The 7,643-nt window shown below is 35.8% G+C and overlaps 1 long non-coding RNA gene across 1 annotated transcript; it reads left to right on the plus strand.

Annotated features, from left to right (window-relative positions):
* Nucleotides 1-1,443: 1,443 nt before the first annotated feature.
* Nucleotides 1,444-6,927, plus strand: LOC123731944 (uncharacterized). Its single transcript, XR_006762933.1, has 2 exons — nucleotides 1,444-1,974; nucleotides 5,696-6,927. It is a non-coding gene; the product is annotated as an uncharacterized lncRNA (long non-coding RNA).
* Nucleotides 6,928-7,643: the final 716 nt, after the last annotated feature.

The following is a 7,643-nucleotide window of genomic DNA, read 5'->3' on the forward strand; positions in this document are numbered from 1 at the left end:
TACTGCGTTACCCACTCCAGTCAGCAGATGGCGGTCTGGGAATTTAAGGCGATGCTGTTGGTGTGACGTATAATCTAGTGGACGGAACGCTTCTTTCAACAGCAACAACAGTTATTCACAAGCAGGCTTTAATGTGCTGGGCTTTGTTGTATAAACACAACTTTTCACCTCATAAATGTTTTATTTGGAACAATGGGTCAATATTACATAGAAATAAGATGTTATTTAACCATAAATGGTTCTCGAAAAACATTGTTCTTGTCAGCCAATTGGTTAATAACAGTGGGAATCTATTTACACGGAGAGAATTTATGGAAATATACAACTTTGAGGTTTCAAGCAAGGAATATGACACTGTTATTAAAGCTATACCTAGTGGGATAAAAACTTTACTTCAGAATAATGCATATTTTGGAATATCTCCGATTGTAGGCGATATTCAGGTGAATGGCATTGGTCTACTAGATACGAAATTCAACAATCGTTTAATAAGGGATATTTTCTACAGGAAGTCTATTCCCTCTGCTATATTTTGTTGGGCTTCATCGTTTGATGTAAACTGGCGCCGTGCTTGGCTCACTCCACACAGATTTATGGTGACCAATAAAGTAAAGGAGATCTCCTTTAAGATAATCCATAGATGCTATCCGTGTAATAGCTTGATTTCTAAATATATATTTGACGTTACCAGTGAATGCAGTTTTTGTGAACTAGAAACTGAATCTATTGAACACTTATTCTGTAATTGTTTATATAGTGAAGTGTTTTGGACTGATGTAAAACTATATCTTAGCCGCAAATTGCATACAACCATTGATATTACTAAGTTTGACATATTATTTTACTACACTGATTCCACAATTGAACGTGAGTATGTCATAAATCTCTTTATTTTATTAGGAAAATCTTTTATCCACAAATCAAAATTTATGAAGAAAAAGCCCCTTTTCTTAATTTTTTATCTGATTTGGAACAGTACGTAGAATCTTTAAAACGTATACAAAACAATATGTCAAAAAAATGTATTCGATATATGTCTGTATTTGATTTGATATAATATATATATTTTTTTTCTCTAATTTCTTTGGATTCCCTCTGGCTGTTATGTTATGTTATGTTTATGTTTTGCATGTTACTGTTATTTACAACAAGTTAAATAAAGATCTGTGCAAACTAAAAAACTACAAAAAAAAATAATAATAGTTAGCGAATACATTACTGTAAACTAAAAAAAATAATAAAAATTAAATAATAATAAAATAAAAATAAATATGAATATGAAACTGCCTTAAATACAATGATAGTATGTTTTAAATTCTCACTTAAAATATGCAGTGCTCTATTTGAACGTCTCAATATAATATTATTATTTCATGAAAGGAATGAAAAATAAATTTGTGTGCAAAAAAAAAAACAATCTTAACTGCGTCTCCCTCCAGTCAGCAGACGGCGATGTGCGTCTTTCAGGCGATGCTGCAGCGTGACGTATAATCTAGTGGACGGAACGGATCAACAACAGCGAGTCAGCCACCTTGGTAGCCAACAGCCGAAACATTTAGACTGTTTCTGTGCATATTTGCCTCTGTGTTTTAAATATACTTCTGACATCTAGTTAATTGCCCCCATTTAAATGTTATAGGTACATTGTTAGTCAACTAGCTGGCTTGATAAGTTAGCCTAGCACTAAACTAGTCGCTCATGCTAACTAGCTAGCTAACATCCCCGACCATGAGCTCACTGATGTATTCCTCGCCTACTAAAGAAGGATAGGTCTGCTGGACGGAGAAAGAAGCTCTGTGGCTAGAACATTGTCATGAAAGAGGAGAAGGAAGACGCGTTCAGAGTGAAGGAGGAGGAGGATGTTACTGTAAAAGAAGAGGAGGAAGAGAAAGAAGAGGATGCAGTTTTTGGAGTGAAGAAAGGGAGAGATAACGGTCATATTGACAGAGGAGTCAGGAGATCTGATTACCATCAGTAAGTACTGTCTTAAAAACGGGCTCTAACTCTCCAAAGGTTTTGAACGAACGTGTTGTTTTAAAGCAGCATGCTACTGAAATTCTATACTTGAAAATGTTGTTCTGTACTATAGGAATTCATGTTATAATATAATGTTAAAGCTACATTTTAAAATGACAGCCATGGTATATCAGGCCGTATACCACGGGTATGTCATGTATTTTTACTGTTCTAATTATGTTGGTAACATGTTTATAATAGCAATAAGAGACCTCAGGGGTTTGTGATAGATGGCCAATATACCACGGCTAAGTTCTGTATCCGGGCACTCTGTGTTGAGTCGTGCTTAAGAACAGTCTTTAACCGTGCTATATTGGCCCTATACCACACTTCCTCTGGCCTTATTACTTAACTGTAACATGTGTATACCATCAGAGTCCCCCCACCACAAAATCACAACTTAATTGTCTCACAGAATCGCAAACATGTTATAAATGAAATTTTTGACGTGTGTCCATTGTAGGCCTTGCGTAGAGTGTGTATACCCACAAAAAGCAGATTTCTAAATAATGTTGGAGAAATACATAAAATAAGTGTCACGTCCTGACCATAGTAACTGGTTATTTTCTATGGTAGAGTAGGTCAGGGTGTGACAGGCGGTGTTTTGTGTTTTTCTATTTCTATGTGTTAGTTCTAGGTTTTCTCTTTCTATGTTTTTTTGGGGGGTTGATCTCCAATTGGAGGCAGCTGGTCCTCGTTGCCTCTGATTGGAGATCATATTTAAGTAGGGGTTTTTCTTCCTGGGTTTTTGTGGGCAGTTGCATTCTGTTTAGTCTCTGTACCTGACAGAACTGTAAGTTGATAATTTCCTTTTGTTATTTTGTCATTAGTGTTTTGAGTAAATAAATATAATAATGAACACTCAACACGCTGCGTTTTGGTCCCCTCTATACGACGCCCGTTACAATAAGAAGCATTATTGAAATGAAATGGACACGTGTTATGGGGAGACTGAACATATTAGCAAAAGGACAAGTGTTTTGGGGAGACTGAACATATTAGCAAAAGGACAAGTGTTTTGGGGAGACTGAACATATTAGCAAAAGGACAAGTGTTTTGGGGAGACTGAAAATATTAGCAAAAGGACAAGTGTTTTGGGGAGACTGAACATAATAGCAAAAGGACAGTTTGTAAGTCTTCAAAATAACAATTTTGAAGGAAAGGTGTGGCTAAACAAAAAAATATAATTTAGAGAGATAGTAATGTCCATTATTACTTTAGAGATGAAGTGGGACACCAACAAAACGTTATTAACAATGGATCAACTGCAGCCTATAACACTGACTGGAATAGTAATATATATTATTGTAGAGCTCTGATCAGCCTATAAACATGATCTATTATTATAGAGCTCTGATCAGCCTATAAACATGACATTATCTATTATTATAGAGCTCTGATCAGCCTATAAACATGATCTATTATTATAGAGCTCTGATCAGCCTATAACACTGACTGGAATAGTAATATATATTATTATAGAGCTCTGATCAGCCTATAAACATGACATTATCTATTATTATAGAGCTCTGTTCAGCCTATAAACATGACATTATCTATTATTATAGAGCTCTGATCAGCCTATAAACATGACATTATCTATTATTATAGAGCTCTGATCAGCCTATAACATGACATTATCTATTATTATAGAGCTCTGCTCAGCCTATAAACATGACATTATCTATTATTATAGAGCTCTGATCAGCCTATAAACATGACATTATCTATTATTATAGAGCTCTGATCAGCCTATAAACATGACATTATCTATTATTATAGAGCTCTGTTCAGCCTATAAACATGACATTATCTATTATTATAGAGCTCTGCTCAGCCTATAACATGACATTATCTATTATTATAGAGCTCTGATCAGCCTATAACATGACATTATCTATTATTATAGAGCTCTGATCAGCCTATAAACATGACATTATCTATTATTATAGAGCTCTGCTCAGCCTATAAACATGACATTATCTATTATTATAGAGCTCTGATCAGCCTATAAACATGACATTATCTATTATTATAGAGCTCTGATCAGCCTATACACATGACATTATCTATTATTATAGAGTTCTGCTCAGCCTATAAACATGATCTATTATTATAGAGCTCTAATCAGCCTATAAACATGACATTATCTATTATTATAGAGCTCTGTTCAGCCTATAAACATGACATGATCTATTATTATAGAGCTCTGTTCAGCCTATAAACATGACATTATCTATTATTATAGAGCTCTGTTCAGCCTATAAACATGACATTATCTATTATTATAGAGCTCTGTTCAGCCTATAACATGACATTATCTATTATTATAGAGCTCTGATCAGCCTGGAAACATGACATTATCTATTATTATAGAGCTCTGATCAGCCTGTAAACATGACATTATCTATTATTATAGAGCTCTGATCAGCCTGTAAACATGACATTATCTATTATTATAGAGCTCTGCTCAGCCTATAAACATGACATTATCTATTATTATAGAGCTCTGATCAGCCTGAAGACATGACATTATCTATTATTATAGAGCTCTGATCAGCCTATAAACATGACATTATCTATTATTATAGAGCTCTGTTCAGCCTATAAACATGACATTATCTATTATTATAGAGCTCTGCTCAGCCTATAAACATGACATTATCTATTATTATAGAGCTCTGTTCAGCCTATAAACATGACATTATCTATTATTATAGAGCTCTGATCAGCCTATAAACATTATCTATTATTATAGAGCTCTGTTCAGCCTATAAACATGACATTATCTATTATTATAGCGCTGTGCTCAGCCTATAAACATGATCTATTATTATAGAGCTCTGCTCAGCCTATAAACATGATCTATTATTATAGAGCTCTGCTCAGCCTATAAACATGACATTATCTATTATTATAGAGCTCTGCTCAGCCTGTAAACATGACATTATCTATTATTATAGAGCTCTGCTCAGCCTGTAAACATGACATTATTTATTATTATAGAGCTCTGTTCAGCCTATAAACATGACATTATCTATTATTATAGAGCTCTGCTCAGCCTATAGACATGACATTATCTATTATTATACAGCTCTGCTCAGCCTATAAACATGATCTATTATTATACAGCTCTGCTCAGCCTATAAACATGACATTATCTATTATTATAGAGCTCTGCTCAGCCTAAAATACGACATTATGTAGCCTGGCAGGTAGGAGCCAGTAACCGAAAGGTTGCTGGATCAAATCCCCGAGCTGACAAGGTAAAAACGCTGTCATTCTGCCCCTGAGCAAGGAAGTTAACCCACTGTTCCCTGGCTGCCGATGACGTGGATGTCTATTAAGGCAGCCCCGCACACCTCTCTGATTCAGAGGGGTTGGGTTAAATACGGGACACACATTTCAGTTGAATCCATTCAGTTGACTAGGTATCCCCCTTTCCCTATTGTAGAGCTCTGCTCAGCCTATAAACATGTGAGAAAGATTAGATTTTATGTTCTACATTATTATTATTATTAGGGCGGCCACCAAGTTTTTATTAAATTATGTAATGTTCTGAAAACTGACTTCAGGTTTTTGAGGAATCTAGCCTCACAGGAAGACAGTTTTATTTTATGGAGGTTTAATTCAGTTCTCTGTTTAATATTTAACTAAAAACTCTGTTTGTCTTTGGTAGGAGAGGGACCAGACTCTCACTCTGACAGCAGGGAGACTCCTTTAGGGGAACCAGACCCAGAGACGCCCAAACCAGCGAGACAACACCACTGTTCCCAGTGTGGAAAGCGTTTTAAGTGGTTAAGGAACCTGAAAGTACATGAGAGAACGCATACAGGAGAAAACCCTTACGAATGCTCCCACTGTGGAAAGAGTTTTACCAAGTTAGGGAACCTAAAAGAGCATGAGAGGACACACACAAGAGAAAAGAGTTTCCAATGTTCCCAGTGTGGAAAGAGGTTTACCCAGTTACGGTACCTGAAACAACATGAAGAAATACACACAGAAGATAGGAAGACCTACCACTGCTCTCAGTGTGGAAAGATATTTACTGGGTTAGGGAACCTGAAAATACATATGAGAAGACACTCTGGAGAGAAGCCGTACCACTGTTCCCACTGTGTAAAGAGTTTTACTCAGTTAGGGAGCCTGAAAACACATGAGAGGGGACACACTGGAGAGAAGCCTTATCACTGTTCACACTGTGGAAGGAATTTTAGGTGGTATGCGAGCCTGAAGGAGCATGAGAGAATACACACAGGAGAAAAGCCTTACCACTGTTCCAATTGTGAAAATAGTTTTACCCATCGAGGGAGCCTGAAAGCGCATGAGAGAATACACTCAGGAGAAAAGCCTTACAAATGTTCCCGATGTGAAAAGAGTTTTACCCGGTTAGGGAGCTTGAAAAAGCATGAGAGAACACACACAGGAGAAAAGCCTTTCCAACAGACTAATACACAGGAGGAGAAGACATACCACTGCTCTCATTGTGAAAAGACATTTTCCCAGTCAGAGGACCTGAAATCACATGAGAGAATAGAGAGGCTGTGTTCTGACTTATGTTTTTGATTGAGAAATTGTGTTTTTGTTCATTCTACATTAAATAATATTGTATGAATGAAATCATACTGAAAAATAGGTCTACATGTTTTTTCCAGCTCAAGACATGATCATGTCGAAAATCGGATTAAAAGAGTAAAAAAAAAATGTTTTGATTATGAACTTAAGATTGATTGAATGCAAGTGTAAACCCCTAAATGTTGTTCACTATATCATTGGGATATTTCAAACATGTTAATTATTAAATAGATTGATATTAGTATTTCTTCATTCAGATTGTCATTGTAAATGCGTATTGGTTCTCAATTGACATATCTGATTAAATAAATGTGAAATAAAGTAAATGCCATATTATTTTTGGGAAGTCTATTTGGTTCTATGTTGGGACTATAAGAATATTTTGAAGATAAATACACAAGGCAGAGTACGAGAGAGACAGAGGACGAGAGGTCAGTACAGTACTAACAACCAATGGAAATAGTGTTTTTTCCTGTAATAGGGAGTTATTGATCAGTGGTTCAGCAACATGGGAGGATGTAGATGTACACTACCGTTCAACAGTTTGGGGTCACTTAGAAATAACCTTGTTTTTAAAAGAAAGCAATTTTTTGTCCATTAAAATAACATCAAATTGATCTGAAATACAGTGTAGACATTGTTAATGTTGTAAATGACTATTGTAGCTGGAAACAGATGATTATTAATGGAATATCTACATAGGCGTACAGAGGCCCATTATCAGCCACCATCACTCCTGTGTTCCTATGGCACGTTGTGTTAGTTAATCCAAGTTTATCATTTTAAAAGGCTAATTGATCATTAGAAAACCCTTTTGCAATTATGTTAGCACAGCTGAAAACTGTTGTTATGATTAAAGAAGCAATAAAACTGGTCTGCTTTAGACTAGTTGAGTATCTGGAGCATCAATGTAACCTCTCAAATTCATAGACAGGTGTCGCGTCTTTTTACCCAAAAGTAGTTTTTTACCCGGAGACTGTAGTGCTACTTTCTCAAAATGAACATAAATGCTGTAGGGGGAGGGTTCTGGTGTTTTACCAGGAGACTGGGGC

Source organism: Salmo salar, unplaced genomic scaffold (genome assembly GCF_905237065.1).
Source record: "Salmo salar unplaced genomic scaffold, Ssal_v3.1, whole genome shotgun sequence".
NCBI classification, from domain to species: Eukaryota; Metazoa; Chordata; class Actinopteri; order Salmoniformes; family Salmonidae; genus Salmo; species Salmo salar.